Raw genomic sequence first — 23,938 nt, 5'->3', positions numbered from 1 at the left:
AGATTTGAACACATGATATCTTGCAATTATATATGATACAATTACCATCTCAACCAACTTCTAATAATGTTTTAAGTATCCACATTATTATATTTGTACCTTTTAAATATTGAATTTTCCTTAAAATATTTTAATGGGAATGGGAAAAAATGCATATCAAATTTGTAAAACAATACCAACCTGGAGCAATGCCCGGACCCAAATACTAGTTAATGACTAAATTAAAGCTATTAATTATTCTCTTTCCTCAAGAAATCATCTCACTTTAAATCTATTTTTTCACAAAAATATGTTTTTTTTTTCATTCAATTTTCGGTCAATCTCATTTATTTGGGCTTATGCACTTATACTATACTATGTTATGTGTATGTATGTCGATTTTTTGTGGGTTTTTGTTAGTAATTTCCACTTTGACTTTTTAAAAAAACAAAAAAGGTTTTTTAATATATATTTTGAGTATTCTATTTCTCTTTGATTTATGGTAAAATTTTACAAATTTTTTCTGTTGTAATTGGTATTTGGTAGTTCTCGATCAATTATTTGAAGGGCCCAATTTTAGTGAGTAGCACATGGCCTCCATATGGAATGAGATAGCCCTGGATGTTGGTTCAATCATTGTAAAGCACAAGATCCATTCGCTATCCAACGTCAATTTGGTTTCGGTTTTAACTCCCGTTCGAGTCTTATATATATCATGTTGTTAACTTTTTTATCAACTAGCTAGTTATCAGTTATCATACAGTTTCAAGATCGAGTTATTATACATTTACTACTATAGAGTTTTTGATCAAGTTTGATTTTGTAATGGATTTTTGTAAACAAGTCATATTTTTAAAAGTATTAGGATCGACCATTATTTTTAGTTTCGATACAGTTAATTTTTGTCAGCTTATTTTTCGATATACCATATTAGTAAATCATTCGATCCATAGCAGCTAAACCCATAGGGACAGTAACTTTCAGTTTTTGTTTAGTCAGTTTCAGTTCTTGACACAAAGTTATATCGGTTATGCCCATTTATTTCAGTTCTTGTCGAACATCAGACCCGTACAGTTACTTTGAGTTCTTCCTAAAAAAATACACTGTAATATACGTTTATAAAAGTCACATCGGTAAATGTATACTTTTATTTATATTGTACTCCCTCTGTTTTTTTTTATCTTTCTCACTTTCCATTTACACATCTTCCAATGCACATTTTTGAACTTAAATATCTTTCATCATATATTAGTAAAAATTATAACGATTGAATATTAATAATGTACTAATTGAGACGAATCAAACAAGATCCCACATGACTATTGTTATGCTGTGTAAAACTAGCAAACTGATATCACACTCCCAAAGATGAGTTCTTAAAATTGGAGACTTGTGCAACAATGATTGATTCAAATCCCGAAGCAAACTCCTGACCAGCAACCTGCACAAAAAGGGACCCACCCTGGAGGTTTGGTTGGTATTTCCCCCTCCGAAGCTTAAGTCAGATGTCAGGGATGTAAAGGAACTTTTTAGAGAGAGAAAGTAGAGAGAGATAGAAGAATTTATGACAGAGTAGCAGTACTATGCTCTGAAAAACGTACCTTTCACCCTGAAATCAAGGACTATTTATACTGTTTGAAATGACTGCGGTGCCTTGATGTCACCCTAATTTGGGAGCATCTGATTGGCTAATCAAAGTAGTGGGACACGTGGCAGCCGTTAATTGGTCAGCACACCTCACTTTCATATAAAGGTGTAGATCATTTTTACTGGGCTGAAGTACAATTTTTGGGGCCAGAAGAATGACTTTTAGTACGCTTTCTTCAGAGAAACGTACTTTTAGGCCTGTCACCTTCAGGCCCTTTTGTACTTTTATTCCCCTGCATATATGCACATGTTAGGGCTCTGATGAGGACACGTGTCAGCGCAATAGCCGTTGATTTTTAGGCTACAACATTTGCCCCTTAAAAGAGGGAGTTATTATCTTCTAGGCGCCAAGACGGTTAATCTTCCTCTTTTAACCGACCTGGAACTGCCCTTCTCTTTTTCAAAAAAGAGGCGCCATTTTGCCGGTCTCCACAGGTCAACTCCTATGAATAACGGTTACTTTTACCGGATAAGGGGGTCATTTTCACCCCTCTATAAATATATTCCTTAGTCGCTCCTGGAATCATTTTAACATTGCTGAGAGATTTTCTAGAGAGAGAGACTGTGAATTTTTACTGAACTTTTAGAAAGAAGAACTACTCCCGTCCAAGCTCTTGCAATTGTTGTTTTGCTCGTCCGAGGTTTCAAGTCATCTTTGACGTCCGTCCGAACATTTCCCTACAGGTATTCCCTCATTCATCCTTTTTTGTATTTTCAAGCATATTTTAAGAAAATGGATTCGTCCTCTTCCTCAAACAATTCCGGCCGCTCAAGGGTTGGTGCTAACCCTAGAACAGAGGGCCTAACTTCCCCGGCATCTTCTAGAGTTGGTCCTATCTCGGCCGGACATGCATTCTTTTTCTTAGCCATGGACGGCAAAGTCAGACGACCCAGTCTTTACCTGTGCAGGGTAATCTGGCGCGCTCAAGCAGACGGCTCGTATCAGAAGAGGGTTACCATGCCGGCCTCTAGCTCAGAAAGAGAGGAATCAACTGGCCGAATTCCTGCTGAAGGAGAACGAGAGACCCAAAGTGCTCGTCCTGCTAACCAAACTCCTTCTCCTGAACTCGTCCAGGAGGAGCCCGAAAGACTTGGCTCCCCAGAGCCTAACCCGTCAAACCCAAGAACGGCCTCTGATGAATCAAATGAGGCCGAGAGCTCTTCTGCTGCTGGCAGTGGCTCAGACGATCCATCAACCACCTCTTCTGAGATTAGGAGGCGTCTGGGCCCATTGTCTGACCCTAGATATATTCTGGCCGAGTCTGGTTGGCTAGGACGAGTAGGTCGCCATTTAGACCACCTTTCTTCAGCCATACCCATGTCGGGGTATCGGTTTGTTCTTCCTGGCCGGGAGGACACTGTACTTAGTGCTCCTGCTGGCCATTTTGCTGTTTACCGTCTAGCTTTAGATGCCGGACTACGCTTTCCTCTTAATTTCTTTATTACTAGAATCATTTATTATTATAACATAGGACTCAACCAACTTGCCCCAAATTCATGGCAAAACATTCTAACCTTCATAGCCGTCTGCGAGCTTAAGGGCGTCCAGCCATCCATGGCGGCCTTCTCCCAAATACACTATGTCTCCAAAGTTCCAAAACTGTTAATGGGGCTTGGGTGAGCGTTTGCAATAGGCAAGGCTTTATGACGTCTTGGGACAAGACGTCCAAAATGCATGCTTGGAAAGCCGAATTTTTATTCGTCCAAGCTCCAAACGAAGCTGTGGCCAGACGTTACCCCTATGCCAGCCGGGGCGCCACCAATACTGGGCGAACTGCGTCCTTTCTGGAGCTGGAGGATAGCTCGGCTGAACACCTGGTGGAATACTTTAAAACCTCCGAGTATTCTATCAATGACGTCTCCTTTAGAGGTCCGTCCAACTGGATCCCTTTCAAGGAGATGTTCTACAATGACGACTTCTTGGTCGCGGCTGGGCTGAGGCCGGCCGCTGATAGAGGTATATCCTCCAAAAGTTCTAAGGGAAAAACTTCTTCGTCCTGTGTTCAGAAAATTGATATTCTTTCTTATGCAGATTCAGCCAAGGCCAGGTTGCGAAAATCTTGGAAAGGCGACATGAGTGCGTCCAAGTTTACAGAGTCCTTATGGAAGGAGTTCAGCAAGTCCGGCGCTGAAAAGAGAGCGGACACACTGGTACATATATATATATATTTTTTTTTTTTTTACGTCCCACTTTCATGGAGGGCAAACCGTCCTTACTGATTCAAGACGTTTTTCCTCCTCAAAGAGCAAACCGTCTTAGGTATTTTTGGACGCTTTGCTTTCGGAAAGCGCAAGTCGTCCGAATTTTATCTTTGACGCTTTGCTTCTTCGAAGAGCAAATCGTCTTGGGTGTTTTTGGACGCCTTGCCTTTGGAAGGAGCAAGTCGTCCGAAATCCACCTTTGACGTTTTGCCTCTTCGAAGAGGAAAGCGTCTTGACTGATTTTGGACGCTTTGCTTCAGCAAAGGGTAAGTCGTTTGAAACCCCTCTTTGACGCTTTGCCTCTTCAAAGAGGAAACCGTCTTGGGTGCTTTGGACGCTTTGCCCCTTCATGAGCAAGTCGTCTAAAATATTATCCGAATGCCTTGCACTCTTACTCTGTGTATAAAAACATATCTTCAGAACGAGTCTTAACTTGCATCTTTTTTCAGAAAAACGCCCCAACGTCCAAAGCGTTGGCAGAAAAGGCGGCCTCAAAGAAGAGGTCGGCCCCAGCCGGTGAGGTACCTCCTCCCAAAAAATCCAAAGGCTTCACAGCCAAAAAGAGGAAACCTGCTCGGCCTCCTCCAAAGGTGGTAATCAATATCCCGGCCGAGGATACTTCTCCGGCCGGTGAGGCCACTGAGGAGAGGAGCCTGATCCCCTACTCTGCAGCCGAGCATACTGAGCAACCAGAGGCCCTTGCTCAACTGGATGTATTCGAGCTGAAACCGGACACTTCTGTGGACGGGTCAGCTTTTTCCGGGCCGGTTGCCAAGTTGGTAAAACAGATGCCGGAAGCTTATAAGACGGCTTCCCTTTCTTCTGGTGATCCTATTACTCAAACTTTGTTAGGACCTTGCGCGTTGGCGGACGGCCAATGAGTCCCTCCAACCGTCAGACGGTCGTAATACCCATCAAATTACTGACAAGTCACTCTTTCAGATAAGGGAAAGGGCAAAGCTGAGGAGGCTCCAGCCGGCTCTCCGTCCTCTCTGATGACGAAGCTTCGGCCGCCTTTACGAGGATGAGCCGGCAAAAGGGAGAAGCTCAAGCTGGAGCTCTTCAAATGCTTCCCTGAGCCTTACATAAAGGGTTTAAGGGGAGCCTCTTCGGGGCATGTTGGCTACATGTCTCAGCTGGCTGCAGAGGTAAGCTTTTCTTTGGACGCCCTAATTCCATAGTTGAGATATTTATTAATTTTTCTAACATTCGGCCTGACTTTTATATCCTCCTTCCTCTTTCAGCTCTTTGCTCGCAGCATGATAACAGAAGACTGGGCGAAGGAGCTCAGAAAAGAAAACAAAAAGCTCGTCCGCGATGTGATGACGGCCGCTGACCATGCTCAGTTTGCTATGTCCGAGCAAGAGGTGTTGCATCAGCAAACCAAGATTGCTTTGGAAAAGCGGTCGGCCGAACTCGAATCTCAGATCAAAGTCTACCTTCTTCGACTGACGGAGATGTTAGACGAACGGGCATCTTGGAACGTGCCCTGACGGACGAGAGGAACTCAGTCATGACATGGCTGCGATTTCTACAAAGAGAACCTCGTCCTGAAGGTAAAGAACCAAGCCCTTCGTGCTGAGGTTGCGGACACGTTGCTGGCGCAAAGAGGCTATGAACACGTCATAGATACCTCAAAAGAATGGGCGGTGCAGGCTTTTGGCATGATGGCCGAGAGGAGGATATCCCCAGATATGCTCGTCGGCTGGAGTTCCAAGAAGCCTTGCAAAGGCCACCATATCTGGAGCAGACCTCCCGTCTTTGAAGAATCCTCTGAGGAGAAGAGGAGAAGACGATATGGAGGCCAGGACGAAGAGGACAATGATCCTCCTGCCGCCTAGTTTTTGTTGTATCTTGGCCGTGAGCCACTTGTACTTTTTTTTTTTTTAGATTAGATTGTAATCATCCTTTATATTTATGAAAAGCTATCTTTTTCAATCTCTTGTCTATGCTTTACTGTTTTTGACGCTTACATTACAATCCATATTTTACAAGTACAAAAGAACTCGTCATATATCTTCTGACGATCAATCACTCTTTTGGCGATTACATTAACCTTCATTAATGTCCAAGTATAAAAGTAATTCGTCAACATTTTTTACTGCCCAGTAGCTCTTTTCTGGACGTTCATCACCAGATGCTAAGCAAAGACTTGTTTTTAATTTTTGGGTTTCAAAAAACTCCAAGTATAAATTTGCTCGGCCAGAACCTGGGTATGTTCGTCATTGGACAAAGACTTAGTCAATTTATAAATTATGCCCCTATATGCCCCCCTTCTTGGACGAGAGTTTTATAACTTTTCTGTTCAAGAAGGAGTTAAGAAGATAATTTTTAAATAACTTGGACGTTTTTCTAAGAGTGTTGTAACTCGTCCATCTTTGTTAAATTATGAAATAACTTGTTCCTTTACTAAGGTTGTTATTTCGAAGTTTTGTGGCTGTTTGACGGAAAGTAGGACACCTTTACTAAGGCGTCCTAATCCTAGCCGACCTTGTTTGGAGGTGTTCAACTCTTTAAGTAAACCACCGGCCAAATCTTGCATATTTATCCATTTAAGGACGATAACATGTTCGGCCGACCTCCAATGAAAGGTGCATTGTCTTTTTGCTTTGTTAAATTTAATGACTTTGGACGATTGTAATAACTTTAAGCAAATAAATCAAACAAAGTCTAGAGGAGTAGAGCTGTATTATATGAAGTTTGCTTGACGAATAGTCAAGATACATGTATACATTCTACTTTTTCTTTGTAATGCATTAACAAAAGATTACAATTTAGCTGGATGCCCTAAACAAAGTATTTCTTCAAAGTGTCAGAATTCCACGTCCTAGGAATAGAACGTCCGTCCAATCCTTCTAGACGAAAGGTGCCATTCTGAACTACTTCGATTATCTTATAGGGTCCTTCCCAGTTAGGAGTAAGCTTGCCTAACTCTTTGGCTCGGCCGACCGCTTCCATTTTTCTTAGGACGAGGTCTCCCAGCTTTAACGGACGTCTTGCAACTCTTTTGTTGAAGTCTCTTGCCATTCTCAACTTGTATAGTTGCATCCTCAGCAAAGCGTGCCCCTGACTTCAGGAACTAATCCAGAGCCGTCCTAAAGCTGCCCAGTTAGCGTTTCTGATACATCATTACCTTAAAGTGGGTTCTTCAACCTCAATAGGAGGACGGCCTCAGAGCCATAAACCATCATAAAAGGAGTCTCTCCGTGGAATTCTTGGCCGTTGTCCTTATTGACCATAAGACCAGCTGCAATTCTTCTACCCAAAGCCCCTTAGCATTGTCCAACTTCTTTTTTATCCCGGCCGAAAGAATCTTGTTAAAAGCCTCCACTTGCCCATTAGCCTGTGGATGAGCTACTGCGGCAAAGTGAGCTTTGATCCCTTGGTCAGCCAACCATTGACGAAGCTTGGGTGTTTCAAATTGTGGCCCATTATCAAAGACGATCGACTGGGGCATCCAAACCTTGTAATCAAGTTCTTCCAGATGAACCCTTTGACGTCATTGGTGGTGATGCCCCTTAATGCTTCAGCTTCAACCCATTTTGTAAAGTAGTCCACAGCTACTATTACAAATTTCTTCTGGCCGGCAGCAATAGGAAAAGGCCCAAGATGTCCATCCCCCATTTAGCAAAGGGAAGAGGAAAGAGAATGGGGTCAAGTAATTGGACGGCTTTTGATAGATATTACCATGCTTTTGGCAACTATCACACTTCTTGGCATGGAGCAGTGCATCTTCTTTTAAGGACGGCCAAAATAGCCCGTCCTGAGAGCCCTTTCTGCCAAAGCTCTTCCTCCAATGTGAGAAGCACAAGCTCCCTCATGCAACTCCTTCAAAACGTCCAGACCTTCCTTTCGGCTGATGCACTTAGAAGAGGCCGATTATAGGATTTCTTGTATAGAGTCTCATTCCACAATTCAAACCACTTGTCCCTTGCTTTCACATACTTGGCTTCAATTGGATCAAGAGGCAGACGGCCAGTTTTCTTGAATTCAATGATTGGACTCATCCACTCATCCTCCGGCTGAGAAACAGCACTTCTCCGGCCTCAATGCTCTTGGCCGCCTTTACTTCCCAGAAGACTGTTCTAGGAACATCTCCTTCAGCCGAGCTGGCCAGTTTAGAGAGGGCATCAGCTTGATGGTTCTCTGATCTGGGCACCTGATCTAGGACGAACCCTTTAAAGACTTGATCTCTTCTTGACCAAATTCATATACTTGCTCATGGACGCTTCCTTGCATTCAAACTCACCATTGACTTGACTGACAACCAGCAGAGAGTCAGTTTTAGCTTCAATTTCCAAGGCCCCAGCCGCTTTGCACATTTTTATGCCGGCTAAGAGAGCTTCATACTCTGCTTCATTATTGGACGCCTGGAATTTGAACTTCATAGCATATTCAAACTTATCCCCTTCTGGAGATTGAAAAATGATTCCTGCCCCACATCCGTTAGCAGTTGAGGATCCGTCCACCATAAGGGTCCAATGACGCCTTCCTGCCGCCGGATCTTGGACGCTTTCTACGTAGGCCGAGTAAGCTCTACAATAAAATCAGCCAAAGCTTGGCCCTTGATTGCCTTTCTAGGCTCAAATGTTAAATCAAACATATTAAGCTCAACAGCCCATTTTAACATCCGGCCAGAGCATCCATCTTATGCAACATTGCCTAAGCGGCTGATCTGTTATACAAGAATGCTGTGGGCTAAGAAGTAAGGCCTTAACTTCCGGCTAGCCATCAACAAAGCCAGCCGAATTTCTCGTGGACGAATATCTGTTCTCAGCATCTTTCAGCACATGACTCACAAAGTAGACGGGTATCTGCACCGCGTCTCTTTCAGCCAAGAGGACTGCACTTACCGCGAAGGGATACAGCCAGGTATACATACAACTTCTCACCTTCGGCCGGACTGATCAACCTAGGCAGCTGCCGAAGATGATCTTTTACTTGCTGAAGCGCCACCTCAGCTTCTTCCGACCACTCAAACTTGGCATTCTTCTTGATAGTAGCAAAGAAATGGTGACATTTGTCTCCTGATTTTGAGAGAAACCGTCCAAGAGCAGCCAAACAGCCCGTCAACCTCTGAACTTCTTTGACCTTGGACGGCGAAGACATATTCATAATAGCTTGAATTTTTTCGGGATTTGCCTCAATCCCTCTCTGATCAACCAAGAATCCCAGAAATTTCCCAGCAACTACACCGAATACACATTTCTGCGGATTTAGTTTTAACTTAAATTTCCTCAAAGTGAGGAAGGTTCCCTAATCGTCCAGATGATCTTTCTTCTTTACTCTTGACGATCATGTCGTCGATATAGGCTTCCATATTTCGCCCAAGCTGGGCTGAAATACCGTATTAATGAGCCTCTGAAATGTGGCTGGCGCATTTCTTAGGCCGAAGGGCATCCTGAGCCATCCATACAATCCTTTCTCAGTAATGAAGGAAGTCTTATCTTGATCATCCGGCCACATAGGAATCTGGTGGAAGCCAGAATAGGCGTCCATAAACTTAGCAGGGCATGGCCGGCCGTTGAATCCACTAGACGATCAATTTTAGGCAATGGAAAGCTGTCCTTAGGACAAGCCTTGTTCAGATCCGTATAATCAACACACATTCTCCAAGTGCCATTCGGCTTTGGAACCATCACAACATTTGCTACCCAATCTGGGTAATATGTTTCCCGGATGAACTTAGACTTGAGCAGCTTTTGGACTTCTTCATCAACGGCCTTATTTCTGGCCGGCCCAGATGTCTCTTCTTCTGCCGAATAGGCTTTTGCCCCGGCTCAATGTTGAGCTTATGGACGGCCACTTCAGGGTCTATCCCAGGCATCTCTCTACAGCATAGGCAAACACATCTTCGAATTCTCGCAGCAACGCAACTAAGGCGTCCTGAATCTCTGATCTCAAAACTGACCAATTTTCAATGTCCTTTCCGGACGCTTCTGGATTTAAGCAAATCTCTACTGGACTTTCCACCGGTTCTGGACGTTCTAGTCCCAGACCCATTATAGCCATTATCTCAGATGAATGCTTTTCTTCTTTAATTGCCAAACACTTTCTCTTCTTGCTAGGCAAAAGCATGGACGGATTGCTTTCAAGAGGAGGCATTCTTGAACCTTCTCACTTCTTGCTTAAGCTCAAAATCTGGCCTTTACCTTCTTGGCCGAATCATCTCTTGACCTTTGGACACTCTGCCTTTCTTTCCAAGATGATGGTTTGAGTGTGGTGAGATAGCATTCTCTGCAGCTTGCTGATCTCCATAAAGGATCCAATCTTCCCCCATCACATTCAAACTTCATCAGCATTAAATGGGTCACAATGACGCCTTGATGTGATTTAAGGTAGGTCGTCCGAGAATGACATTATAAGCTGTCAAGTCTCGTACTACCAAAAATTTCACAAAAAGCGTTCTGGCCGCATCTTTTTCTCCAACCCTGACGGGCAATGTGACGGTTCCCATAGGGTGTATGACTCCTCCGCCAAAACCGATTATAGGATGATTGACTGGCATCAATCATTTTTGTCAAACTTTAAGCGAGACAAACAATCAGCACTGATTATATCAGTGGAGCTTCCTGTATCAATCAGAATCCGCCTAACCCTAAGGTTGGCAATCTTCATTTCCACCACTAATGGATCATCATGCGGCGTCCTTATCTTCCCTCGGTCCAGCTCGCTGACCACTATTTTTGGGAAAGGATCAGACTCGGCCTGGTTGTGAGCATAACCTGGCTGAGTTCCCTCAAATAGTTTTTGTGGCCACGATTTGTTGGACCTCCAGCCGCAAATCCTCCTGAGATAACCATTACTACATCATCATCCGTGCTATCTCCGTCCATTTTTCTTCCTGACGGTTATCCCTTTTCTGAAACTTCCTTCCTGACGAGGGAGGTAATTGTTCATTTTCCTTTTCGAGCCAACTCTTCTAGCGCTCGCTTCAAATGCTTGCATTCATTGGTTTCATGCCCACAATCTTTGTGAAAGTGACAATACTTGCTCTTGCTCTGTTACGGTAAGGCGTCTTCATTTCGGCCGGCGCCTTTAGCTCATGCTGATCTTTTATTTCCATCAAAATGGAATATTGATCTTTGTTGAACTCTATTGGTTCAGCTGAGGCCGCCGGCTCTGACCGCCTACTTCTCTTGGACGAGGTGGTCATAGAAGTCATTGCCCAAGTCTCAGCCTTTTGGGCGGATTCTTTTTTGGCTGAACAGCTTCTCAGCTTTCTTCACTTCTGGCTGTTTGCTTCAGCACAAACCTCTGTGGCATGATGAATGCTTCAGCCTCCCTCAATGCTTCCGTTAAAGTAGTGATTTTCTTCTTCACCAAATCAAACTTAAAACTTCCTGGTCTTAGGCCTCTGATGAAGGCGTCAAACGCCACACCTGCATTCAGATCTTGGATCTGCAATGCTTCTAGATTAATCTCTTCACATAACCTCTCAAGGCCTCCTTAGGACCTTGGATGACCTTTCCCAGGTGCATGCTTGTTTTTTGTTCCTGACGATTAGCCACAAAGTGACTGGTGAATAGAATGCTAAGTTCAGTAAAATTGTTCACTGAGTTAGGTGGCAAGTTGTTAAACCATTTTTGCGCTACTCCCTTCAAAGTAGCTGGAAAATTCTTACACCAAGTAGCATCGTCCACCCCTTGGACATACATCTGATGCTTGTAAGCTGATAGGTGATCGTCCGGATCAGTAGTTCCGTCAAAAGGTTCAATGGTTGGGAGCTTAACCTTTGGGAAAGGAGGGGACTCCATGATCCTGACCGAGAAAGGAGTGGCCAATTGATCTGGAGTGCCGCCACCTGCCCTCAATGGGTATGTGCTCCTGACGGTACTCTTTCAAAACCGGATTAGATGAGGTGTTAGCTAAGGCTTGACGCCTGTACACCATAGGCTGCAAAACTGTCTTCTCCTGCCTTGGCTGGAAAGCTGATGGCCACGGCTTCGCACCACTGTTCTGGACGGGAGCCTTAAGGACGGATCCTTCATATATGGCGTGGAGCCAGAGGCCGAACGCTGCTGCGCTGCCGCCCTCTTGGCCTCCAAGTACTCCCTGGCATCAGTCTCCATCATGTGACCAGTAGGAGGGATATTATCTGCTGGACGGACCACCAGTTTCCAGTCCATCTTCCTCCTAGAATCACTAACTGCTGGCTGCTTTCCTTTGGAAGGCGGCCTAGTCAACTCTGGCCGAGGTGGCCGACTAGGTCCTGGACGACCCTCCTGGGATCGCCCTTTGAGTGGCCAGCTGCCTCTCCTCCGGACTCATCTGAAAGAACAACATATTGTTCTTAATCTGCTCTTATAACAGCGGCCATTCTTGCCTGGAAGTCATTCAACACATTTTCCAAATGACCAGCTGTCACTGGACGGTCAGATTCTCTTGGATGACTGGAGTCAGTCCTACCCTCTGATGAACGGCAGCATGGCCCTGATCCCGTCCACGAGGTGGTCTCTCGTCATCAACGGTATCATCCACCTGAACTCTAAAACTTCTGTTCCTTGCAACATTCGATGAGTGACAGTCCGTCATTGTTGCGTCTCCCCACAGACGGCGCCAAATGTTATGCTGTGTAAAACTAGCAAACTTATATCACACTCCCAAAGATGAGGTTCTTATAATTGGAGACTTGTGCAACAATGATTGTTCAAATCCCGAAGCAAACTCCTGACCAGCAACCTGCAAAAAAGGGACCCACCCTGGAGGTTTGGGTGGTATTTCCCCCTCCGATGCTTAAGTCAGATGTCAGGGATGTAAAGGAACTTTTAGAGAGAGAAAGTAGAGAGAGAGAGAAGAATTTATGACAGAGTAACAGTACTATGCTCTGAAAAACGTACCTTTCACCCTGAAATCAAGGACTATTTATACTGTTTGAAATGAGCTGTGCCTTGATGTCACCCTAATTTGGGAGCATCTGATTGGCTAATCAAAGTAGTGGGACACGTGGCAGTCGTTAATTGGTCAGCACACCTCACTTTCATATAAAGGTGTAGATCATTTTTACTGGGCCTAAGTACAATTTTTGGGGCCAGAAGAAGGACTTTTAGTACGCTTTCTTCAGAGAAACGTACTTTTAGGCCTGTCACCTTCAGGCCCTTTTGTACTTTTATTCCCCTGCATATATGCCACATGTAGGGCTCTGATGAGGACACGTGTCAGCGCAATAGCCGTTGATTTTTAGGCTACAACAACTATATTTTTTCTTATAAATTGAGAAAAATTGAGAAGATTCTCTCTAAGTATGAATAGTGTCAAAATTCTAAGTGAGAACGATAAAAAAAAACAGAAGGAGTACTTGATTGATATTTCAAACCTCATTTATAAAAATAAAGTTTAAGATGAAGTTAAGTTCTAAATCCTAATTACTAACGATATTTTCTTAACTAGAAACATCTTATTGAATTGAAACAAGTTGTCATTATTAGACCAGATCAATAAATGTATAAACGTAAGTCGATAAGCTAATTTGAGATAACAATACTCGATTTAAGTTCATCATCTTTATGATGATAATATAAGTAGTAATCACTATCAACTCACGGATGTTCATATAAGTTATATTGTGACGCAATGAGTTCACTTAAATATATATAATCAAACTACTACATAATTGAGTGATAGTATTGTATACTTAATACTATAAGAAGTCTAGCTTAAGAAGTAAATGATAATTGAGTTGTATAACTAGTAATGTCTTTTAACATATTAACAAGAACTAAATCAACTAAATCTTATTGCTTATTAGCAATATGTTGATACGAAGTAAAATATCGTATACAATAAGGGTTGTTATAACTTATATCAGTTCACTAATGAAGTGAATATGAGCAAAAATTTGTATATATATTTTTTAAAACATTTTAAACAACAAAGTATGATTAATGTAAAATATAAAATTTGTATAATAAAGTGTAATCTTTTTATAGTTTTATCTATCCCGTTTATTATATATTGATAGTTATGTAATATCGAAAAAATAAGACATCATTTCAATCGATTAAAACTAACAAATGTATTAAACCTCATAAATACACCAATCAATATCAATATACAATTATAATATAGTTCACGTAATTATAAATAACTATAATCAACATTAATTGAGTAATTAATAGTTGTATAAGTAATATTTCAAGAAGTATAGTTTCATAAGCAATGACCATAAAGCAATATATTCACCTATTAGCATTTTCACTAATTACCTTTTAAAGATTCAATATAATTTTTCAATTATATATTTATATGATCAATTTATCTGTTTAATAATATGAATCTTTGTTATTCCTTGATTAATTTACCAATAAACGAGACAATGAGATATTTGATACAGGCACATATCGGTTAAATAAATGACTTAGATTATGAAAATTTTCATTACTACTATAAAAAATGATAATTATCATTGGAAAAGGGGTGATAAGGTATGAGATTTGGGGTTTAGGGATTTGGAGCATCGGATTTAGTTGCTTTGGATAATAATTTGGTAGGATTATTTGCTTTGTCAAATCAAATCCATATAATAAGCAAAATCTAAACCTTTAAATCATCACAATCAAGGGCACACAAGAAAATAACACAAAACACATGGATCATAAATATTAATAGTTGGATACAAGCTACAAAACAAACTGAACCATTAGATCATCCTTAATATACCACCTTCTTCCTCCTCTCTCTCCTCCAAATCCATCTTTCCCACCCAAAAGTCCCACTCTTTTCCTCTTTTCTCTCGTTGCTCCCTCCCTGCCGGAATTCGGCTATTTGTGACTACCACCATGCATGCCCTGCCGCTAGCATACATTCATTCTTTCAATCCTTTATCGTTGTTCTCTCTCTCTCTCTCTCTCCTCTCCCCTGCACCGTGCCACCACCACACCCACTCATAGCACACTCACTCAGGAAACCCAAGATTTCTCAAGATGTCTCAAACTTCGTTGGGAATGGCGGCCGGTGAATCGTCGGCAAACGTATTTTCCTTCATCTCCAAGGGGTGGATGGAGGTGAGAAATTTGGCCGACGTTGATCTTCCATTAATGAAGGATAGAACGAATACCTTCAAGGATTTGGTGTCTTCATTCAGTAGGGAGTTAGAGAAATCACCAGTTCTACGTTTTTATATTCATATCTGAATTCTGATATATTATCTTGTTTATTCGAGTCAACGGTCGTGGAATGGTTTGTTCCTAGCTAGTTTGTCATTTTTTTTTTCAGAATTCCTTAGTTTTTTTTGTAATTAGGGTTTTCGATTTTTTTTTTATGGGCGAGGGTCTGGTATATTTCATATCTTATTTCAATTTATTTGATTTTAGTTTTTTTAATTAAGGTTGTGGTTGGTTGTAATTAGACTAATTTTTTGTAATTAATCATAAATATAATCATATACTCGATCTGCTTGCGGTATTTTTATGTTGTATTTATTAATGTTTGTAACTTTTGGAAATGATTAGTAACTTATTCGCGCTTCCGAGATTCATTCAATGAAGTATAGGATTAAAATGGTTCAATTTCTTGATATGAGCCAAAAAAAAATTATTACGGTTGTTTTTGGGATTGTTTATTACAACTGTCTAAAATTTTGAGCTAACAATTGTTTTTGGGTTGCAAATTGTTGGGAGAATGTGAGTTTTAAGAAATGTTGTTAAGAATTTATTTCTCCATTATTTTGAGATCTATTGTTGAAATGATGGTGATATGATTTTTTTGATATGGTAGGCGGTGGTGCTACTGCTAAGATCTGGGTTGACGGAGGTGATGGCGGTGTCGTTTGGTTGGCGTAGCAGGTAGTAGTGGTGGTGGTGGGAGTGTAGTTGGGCTGGCAATGGTGGTGATAGGGCGTACAGTTGGGCTAACGATGGTGGCGGTAGGTGTGGAGTAGTTAATTTCTTTGTAATTTTTGTCTTTTGTTTGTTTTTTGGTGTTATTTTTCTGTAATTTTCATTTGATATTTAGTTAGTTAATATAGGTAATATGATTATTTTGGTTTGATTTGGATACCGATAAGTCTAATAGATTTATGTTTGATAGTTAATACTATTGTTTCATAATATATTAATTATCATTTACTTCTTTATAAATGTATAAATTGCAACATTTTTAAACATAATGTTATAAAAATATAAATTTCTTAGTACCAACTTATAAATACTAATGAATAAATGATATATTATATATTTAGTAAAAAATAAAAAAAAACATATCTAATTCATTTTTTAGATATAGAATAATAATTGGATCTTAGTAAATTTGTTGCATTTTGGTCATTGAAATAGGTTAGTTCGAAAAATTAGATCCCCGTCATTGACAGGCTAAAGTTGTATCACCTAATAAAAAATAACCTTAGGTCCACTAACTAGTAGTCAGGGAAGTCAGGATCGAATCCACATGGAGAAAGTTATATTATTATATCTAAACTCTAATATTATACTAACAAATTAAAATCAAATGAAGATGGTTGTGTTACTAAATTAAACAAATAACAGAATCAAACACGAAGGTACAGATCAATTAATAAAGCACCATGGTCATGGATCACTATGCATACGATTTGGGAAATTAGGGATGAATGACAACCACCTAATAAATCAATTTATCTAGGGCACATGTAATTTCTCTCGAACATTACCTCCCTTAAAGATCACCTAGCCGCTCTCGCATGATCAAGGGTCACTTTGCCTAATGGTTGAAAGCCTATACGACATCCCTCCTCTTGAAGCAGATTCAGTATCGCGATATTAGAAATATAAATCAGACCTAACTTACAAATCTAGCATGAACGATTCAACCACAAGAAACAATGAAAATACAAGGCAATTAGACTCATTTACAAATCTAGTATGAACGATTGTGAGTAGTTTCATAATCCTTGTTTCTTGGCTCCAAGTGTCAAATCTTCAGCTCTTCATTTGCTCAAGGGTCCCGGAAAGTGTCCTCGGGACCTTGGGACTTAGCATCAAACCTCTCCCCTCCAGTGTAGCGGTCAAATAACAGATAGAAAGTAGGGAATAGTTCCTTAAAACCTGCGATTCGACACAAAATAGCAAACCACAACTAGATGGAGAAAGTTAGTACAAAATGGCTCCTAAGAGCACCATAAGCATCCCTTTTAGCATATAAGTAGGGGAAAAAACTTTATATAAAATCATAACATCAAACTCCCCCAAGCGAAACCTTTGTCTGTCCCTAAGCAAAGCATAACATGAATATGAATATAATTGCTTCACCCCTCAAAATATGAAATTCAAACTCAAATATTTCAACTCAAAACCTTTCAAGTAATTAAAAGTCAAGTTCAGTTGCTGAATTCACCATGACCACCAATCACCTAAGCAAACAGTTAGACGTAGATGCCCTGCATAACATGCGAATCTTGAAAAGGTGCTCACCGAGGTGTCACTCCGCTCAATTTTGTGGCGAGCATAAAGTGTGCTCAATCGCTCATCAACCCAACAATAATATCCCTTCCCACTCACACTCTCATGTGTTTAGATAAGGTATAATATCTCTCATCCTAATCAAGTCGACTCGAATAACAAATTTAAACTTTAACTTTGACATATTGACTCTGTATTATTCTAATAAACAATCAAACACATGCTCAAAGGTCTTTTTCGGGGTAAAGGTATGGAAATTATTTAAGGAATGTGGTGGAAAAGCCAAAAAAAGGGGAGCAAAAAACACTAGTAGGACTAGATGTGGTCAAAACAACTCCCATGGCCTCTACAACATGACCAAGATAATAACCAACTTTGAATTTTTCGAACCAACCAACAATTGTCTCCTTTTCAGTATAGTTTTCAACAATTTTTCATGAATCATAATTTCTTGAAACATAATGAAAGCAAATCATGGAGACTTTTCATGTGTTATTTTTCTTTCTTTCACTTTACTTTGTATCAACAAAACACAATTTTCCAATCAACCACACAATATAGTATCAATCTAAAAAATTCTCCCCCAAGCTAGGCTTGGGACAATAATCATTGAAAAGGCTCAAGGCGTGTAATGTGGCTTAATATAGATCCAAAAAGTCATTAGGCTCAGCGGGGCTAGAAGGGAAAAGTGATTCATTTAATAACTCCGAGGATTGAAAAAATCAAAAAAATGAACGCCTCTATCACATCACATGTATGTCAAGATAAGAATGATACAAGGAACTAACACACAAGCATAGTCCAGACATAAATATACATCCGAAGCCTAGAATGAATCCTTACAATGTGACTAATTCAAGGATGTAGTTAAAGTAGGCGCTTTATCATTGAAATCTACTCAAGACCAAGGCAATCAGAGATCATATCACAACATTACAATCACAAATGCCCAACTATCCAGTATAATGAGTTAAATCATTTTTCAAAGCAAAGTTTGGGGCACAGGGAAACAATCAATCTATTCATATTCAACTTGTATTTTTGGTGTTTTTTCAGCAATATTTCATTTTTTTTCAAAGCAATTAAACTAACTTAACTAAAGTAAAAAGCACTAAAACTAACCTAAAAAGCAGTAAAAGTGATAGTAGTACTTACAGAAATCCTCCCCCAAACCGAACTTGGCGATGACCGTATTGTAACAAGGTTGAGGGACATGGATATCAGTCATCCATGAAGGTATCATCACCATCTTCATCCTCACCTCCACCACCCCTACTACTGGATCCTGACTAGCTGTAGCTCGGGTTCCAAGTATACCAAGAGGGGTGCACATCGTGTTCAGCAATCCGATGAAGGCAACAATACTCGTCATACATGGGATACCTAGCCAGGTGCTGATCATTGGTCAATGTATCGACACGCTGACTGATGCTCTAGAGCGCTGCAGAATTGGCATCAACCTGCTAGCTGATGCCCCAGATTGCCGCCATGTTGCCAGTAATGCCAGTCTCCATCCGCTGGAGCATGCTCATCATCTCATAAAAACCAAAATAAGGAGGAGCAGTAAAATATGGGGGAGGGTGAGAAACAGAAGTAGAGAGGATAATCTCGATATGGGGTGGGCGGTGGTGATATGTATGCTCGGGTATCTCTGGGATAGGGGTAGGAAAATCAATATTGACAATAGGAAGGTGGTAATGAGGTTGTCCAATTCTGATTGTTGCTAAAGCATTGGGCAAATCGATGGAGCGCATCTCGTTAATGCGCCACTGGTAGGTGTCCCCACTCCGATCTAACCAGTGGAGGCAAGCTAGGTAGACATAGTCCATTAGTGTAGGTCCTAGGGCCGGCTGGTAACGGGTATCATCGAAACCAGATTTCCCGGGTAAAAAGATTGACTAACCCCGATTCACTATAGTACGAGAGGTCAATGTGACATCGGCTCGCCGCTTAGAGAAGATGATGGTGATACGCTCCATTTGGAGTGCAACATGATGAGGTATGTTATGGTGAAAGCGGTGAAAGGTCCCTCGATGCATATAACTGCAATAATTCATCCCCCCGAATAAATTGTCCTTCTACCCACCCAAACAATGTTTTTGACATGAACCGTACCCAAATTTTGAAGATGGGTTGGTGGATAAATTTTGCGTGACAATGTTGGAGGGTGAAATCATTTTCGTCCCCCGACATAGGATGCAGAGTATTCTAGCAAACTTCGGGAGGGTTAGGCGGAAATCCTGGTTAAGTAGTCAATATGATACATATGTACGGGTCTGGTTCGGGGTTTGATGGCCGTTAGACTACTATAGAACTCATATACAAGTACGGGATATGTATTAACATGCATAGGAAAAGACGTTTCTATCCCGATTATTTTCATAAAATCCTTGAATTTGGAGGAAATGCCTAATTTTCTTAAAAAACTCAATGTCAAAAAAGTAATAGGACTCACCTCGCGCCCTTTCAGGCGCTGAAACCATTCCCGCTGCTCTTCTGTGGTGAAGATAACATCCGGGAAAGTGTCGTCCCCGGGGATGGCCGGTGGTGGTGGTTGTGATTGTGACCCGGTGTCGGATTTTTACCGCCTTGTAAACATGTTGCTTGGATGCCTAAAGATTGACACATTTCTGCTGACTTAAATGGTGGAAGAGGGAAGAAAGCTTTAACTTACTCACTTTCACTTTAATGGTGGAAAGGAGGAGGAAGAAGATAGAGGTGAGAGATAGAGTAAAAGAAAGTGAAGAGGATGGAATAAGAACTTGGTAGGATGTGATGAGGGAAGTAATTTGGTGAAGGTTTGAGGAGCTTGAATGGAGTGCTTCAATGGTGGAGGGTGATTTTTGGGGAAGAAGATGAGGGAATTTGGGGGTTAGGGTTTGAAGGAGAGAGAGACTGTGAGAGAAAGTGAGTGAAATCAACTTGATGAAAGTCGTCCGCTGCCTCAAACCCCATCGGGCGAAATGTTTCTCTATTAATCCGCCTAGTTTTGGTCTCAGGCCCGATCGGGCGCCCATCACCCGATGGAATCAGGGAGAATATTTTTTTCTGCAATTCCATATTTTGATTGCGGGCCTGATCGGGCGAGGTAGCCCGACATCATCGGGGTGTCTGCCTTTTTCTGTTTTGTCGATCGAATTTATGACGGAGATTCCACCCGATCGGGCGTCCTAATTTTTCCAGTTGTTTGGCTTTTCGTTGTGGGCCCGATCGCGCGGGGCCGCCTGATGGCGTCGGGCATATCCTAAATAAGTGATTGCCTCGATATTTTTGAGTTTTTTTTTTCAATTGATTTAACAATCCTGTACACATGTAGCTTTAAACCTATTATTAGTACCCTCTGATTCTCTCACCAAACCACACAAAATAGCAAAACTAAAAAAATAAAAAGAAGAAAAGAAAAGAAAAGAAAGAAATCAGGTTGCCTCATGATTAGCACTGGTTTATAAAGGTCCCTCACGACCATAATGCTTCATCCCTCAAGTAGAAGGGGATGGGGGTTGAAGATATAATTCCTCCACAGATCCAACAGGGATTCCTGTATGTCGCCCATTAACTTTGAACTTCTCACCTATTGTATTCATCACCTCAATGGAACCAAACTTGTTAGTGTTAGTGACAAAAAATGGATCAGACCACATAGACTTAAACTTACCAGGGAAATGTTTTAGTCTAGAGTTGTACAATAAAACCTTGTCACCAATAGAGAACTTTTTGCTCAAAATTTTCTTATCATGCCAGCTCTTAGTGCGCTCTTTGTAGTGACGCGAACTATCATAGGTATTCAATCGGAGTTAATCAAGCTCATTAATCTGCAATAGGCATTTTTCTCCTGCTAATTTAGCATCAAGGTTTATCTCCTTAACAACCCAAATCGCCTTATACTCTAGTTCGACAAGTAGGTGACATGAAACTAACATATTATATTATTTTTCATCATCAAAACTTAGCATGCACATGCACAACATCAGGCCAACAGAATTCCAGACCATTATCAGTATGCAGCCTTTTGATCTTCCTTTCAGCTTGATTTTCCACTAAAGCCTTCCACTGCTTGAAGTTCTTGAAAGCCTAACTATTATGCTTCATCATAATTACCCAAGTCATTCTTGAATAATCACTAATCATCGACACAAAATACTTGTGACCTCCAATAGATTAAAAGGATGTCACGTGGTGATGTCAGGGTGAGAGTGGAAATTCATATAGTACAATGATGTTTAATTGTAACGTTTTAAGATGGGGAACAGAAAAGAAATTGGGATTCAAAATAAAGGGTTTGGTCAGATTAATGACAAATTGATTGGGTAGATTAGACAAAAGTAGAGTAGAAGACGGGTTTAGAATTTTGGGCCTCAAAAGTGAAGTATGTCTCATTACTCTAAGAGAGATTATTTTGTAAAGGAGGGGTTTTCAGCACCTGATTGACTTTTGTCAATTGCAGAATTTCCCTTAGTAATATATTCTGAAAATTTCTGAGCAGTACTTTCATAAAAAGCACATGTCTTAGGCCTTGTTTGGTTGACAAAATAGATCATGGCACAACAAGAATCCGCCTTTTTAGTGTCTGAATTTAGCGTCCGACAATATAAGCGGACGGTATAATATTAGCATCCGATAAACGACAGATGCTAATTAGCGTCCGCTTTCTGAAATTTAGCGTCCGTTCATTAAAGCTGACGCTAATTAGCGTCCGTTTACTTAATATACCCTCCGAATGGCGGACGCTAAATAAGAGGTATAAATTAAAAAAAATACCTCCAGTCGACCAAAACCCACGCCTCTCTCTTCCTCACTCTCATCTCACGTTTCTCTCTCTTCCTCACTCTCATCTAACATTTTGGTGCCTCTCTTTCTTTCAGATCTCACGAAATCAGGTATTTCTACTCAGATTTAACTAATAAATTTGTTTTTTTTGTTTTGATTGTTGATTATGTAGTGTATTTTCTCGATTCTTTATTTTTTTAATTTATTTTGCGTTTTCTTGTTCTTGGTTTTTCGGTTTTTCCTAGATCTGAATTCCCTAAGATTTTTTAAATTTTTTGTTTTTCGATTTTTCTTTATATTTTTGAGTCTTCGGTATTGAGATTTTGTTTGTGTGTTTTTATTTTCGATTTGGTTATTCAATTTTTCAATTTCGCGATTTTGGGTTTTTTGTCTTTGTTTTTTGGGTTTTCATCTTTTGATTTTTTTGAGATTTTGAGTTGTTTCTTGTTTTATGAATGTTGTTTCCAGATCTGGTGTTTGGGCATGAATTTTCGTCTTTTTTGGAATTTTTGTTTTTTGGGCTGCTCTTCAAGATGAACACTCTTCTATCCTCAATCGCATCAACCAAGTCAAATCAATTGATAGGGGCGATAATAATAGTGTTGAGAAGGGTGATTTGAACATAAATAACATAATTATAAACTTTCAATAATGTGGTTATAATAATACTAGAGAAATGAGAAATATGCAAAATGAAGTAGTGAATACACTTTCTTATATTTGTGGAGGTTTAGTTAATGTTGAAGAGATTTTCTTTGCGATTGGGATGTCGATATGTGTGCAGTAGTTGATTCGTATGTTCTCCTCCTATGCGTATTGCGTGCTAAGGCTAGGTGATCTATTTGGGATTAGAAGCTAGCCCTGCTTCTCAACTCATTTAGGCAGCTATGTAGTTCTGTGCCACTTTGTCTCTTCTGTATCCTTCAATCTATCTACTTAAACTGTCAATCTTTGAGAAAATTATGAATCAAAGGAGCTTAATCTTCCTGTAGATTGAGGAAGGCAGAGTTAGTAGAGATGATGATGGTGAGGGGAATAATTTTTGAGGGTTGGCAAGCCTACTGACAAGGTTGAGAATTTTTATCATTGACTAAGGCTGCACTTGCACCATCTCGGAAATATTGTCATTTGTCAATAAAGTGGGACTCAAGGATGCAGCTGGAGTTTGAGCATTTTTCTTAATATCACTTGCCATTGAGAGTCAACTGAGAGGGAGGAAGAATATTTCTAACTTTTTAAAAATTGGTTTTATACTTAATTGTCTTGGATTTGAGTTTGCAAAATAGCTAAGTTGATATAATACCCATTGCTCATTTCTGACCTCGATTCTTCTGGAATCATCGCTTCTCACCTTCGCCGCCTATTCGGTGATGATCACTGATTTCTCATTTCTCTTCAATTTTATGAGAATCTGATTTTGCAATGTTAGGGTTTAGGTTTTATATGATGGTATATGATTGTGCTACCTCTTAGCTTAGATTTATAACACATATTGATTATTGACCTCCTCTTATTAAAGCACATGGCTACCTCTTAGCGTAGACTTATTATTATTATTAACAACTCTTTTCTCTCTCTTTCCTACTTAGATTGGACTTAGTACTACTACATTTTTCTGGGTATTTTTTAAATCTTCTTAATTAATTGAAATTAATTAACTTAATATAATTGTTTCTCTTAAATGGAAATTGAAGTTCCTATTAATTGTGCTGTCATCGAGTCATGCTTTGGACTTTGCTCAACCTTGTAAGCGACATGATTTTACATGTCTTAACCTTTTATTTCCTTTGAAACTTTATGTTCTGAATGTCTTAACCTTTTGCCACTGAAAATTGTCAACTGTAACCACTGGCCCTGTTTTTATCAGTGCGCAGGGTGTCTCCAGCATCACAAACTTGTTGACAACTTGGGGCTGGTGGTTGAATATGACTTCCGGAATGATGCTGACGAAGATTAGGATGAATATGATG

The 23,938-nt window shown here is 40.4% G+C and overlaps 1 non-coding gene across 1 annotated transcript; it reads left to right on the top strand.

Annotated features, from left to right (window-relative positions):
* The first annotated feature begins 15,265 nt into the window (after positions 1–15,265).
* On the top strand, positions 15,266–15,352 carry LOC125496201 (small nucleolar RNA U36a). Its single transcript, XR_007272901.1, has one exon. It is a non-coding gene; the product is annotated as a small nucleolar RNA U36a (small nucleolar RNA).
* Positions 15,353–23,938: the final 8,586 nt, after the last annotated feature.

This window comes from Beta vulgaris, chromosome 3 (assembly GCF_026745355.1).
Source record: "Beta vulgaris subsp. vulgaris cultivar EL10 chromosome 3, EL10.2, whole genome shotgun sequence".
Classification (NCBI taxonomy): domain Eukaryota; kingdom Viridiplantae; phylum Streptophyta; class Magnoliopsida; order Caryophyllales; family Amaranthaceae; genus Beta; species Beta vulgaris.
The sequence above is the reverse complement of the archived record's forward strand: the minus strand, read 5'-3'. Positions and strand labels throughout refer to the sequence as shown.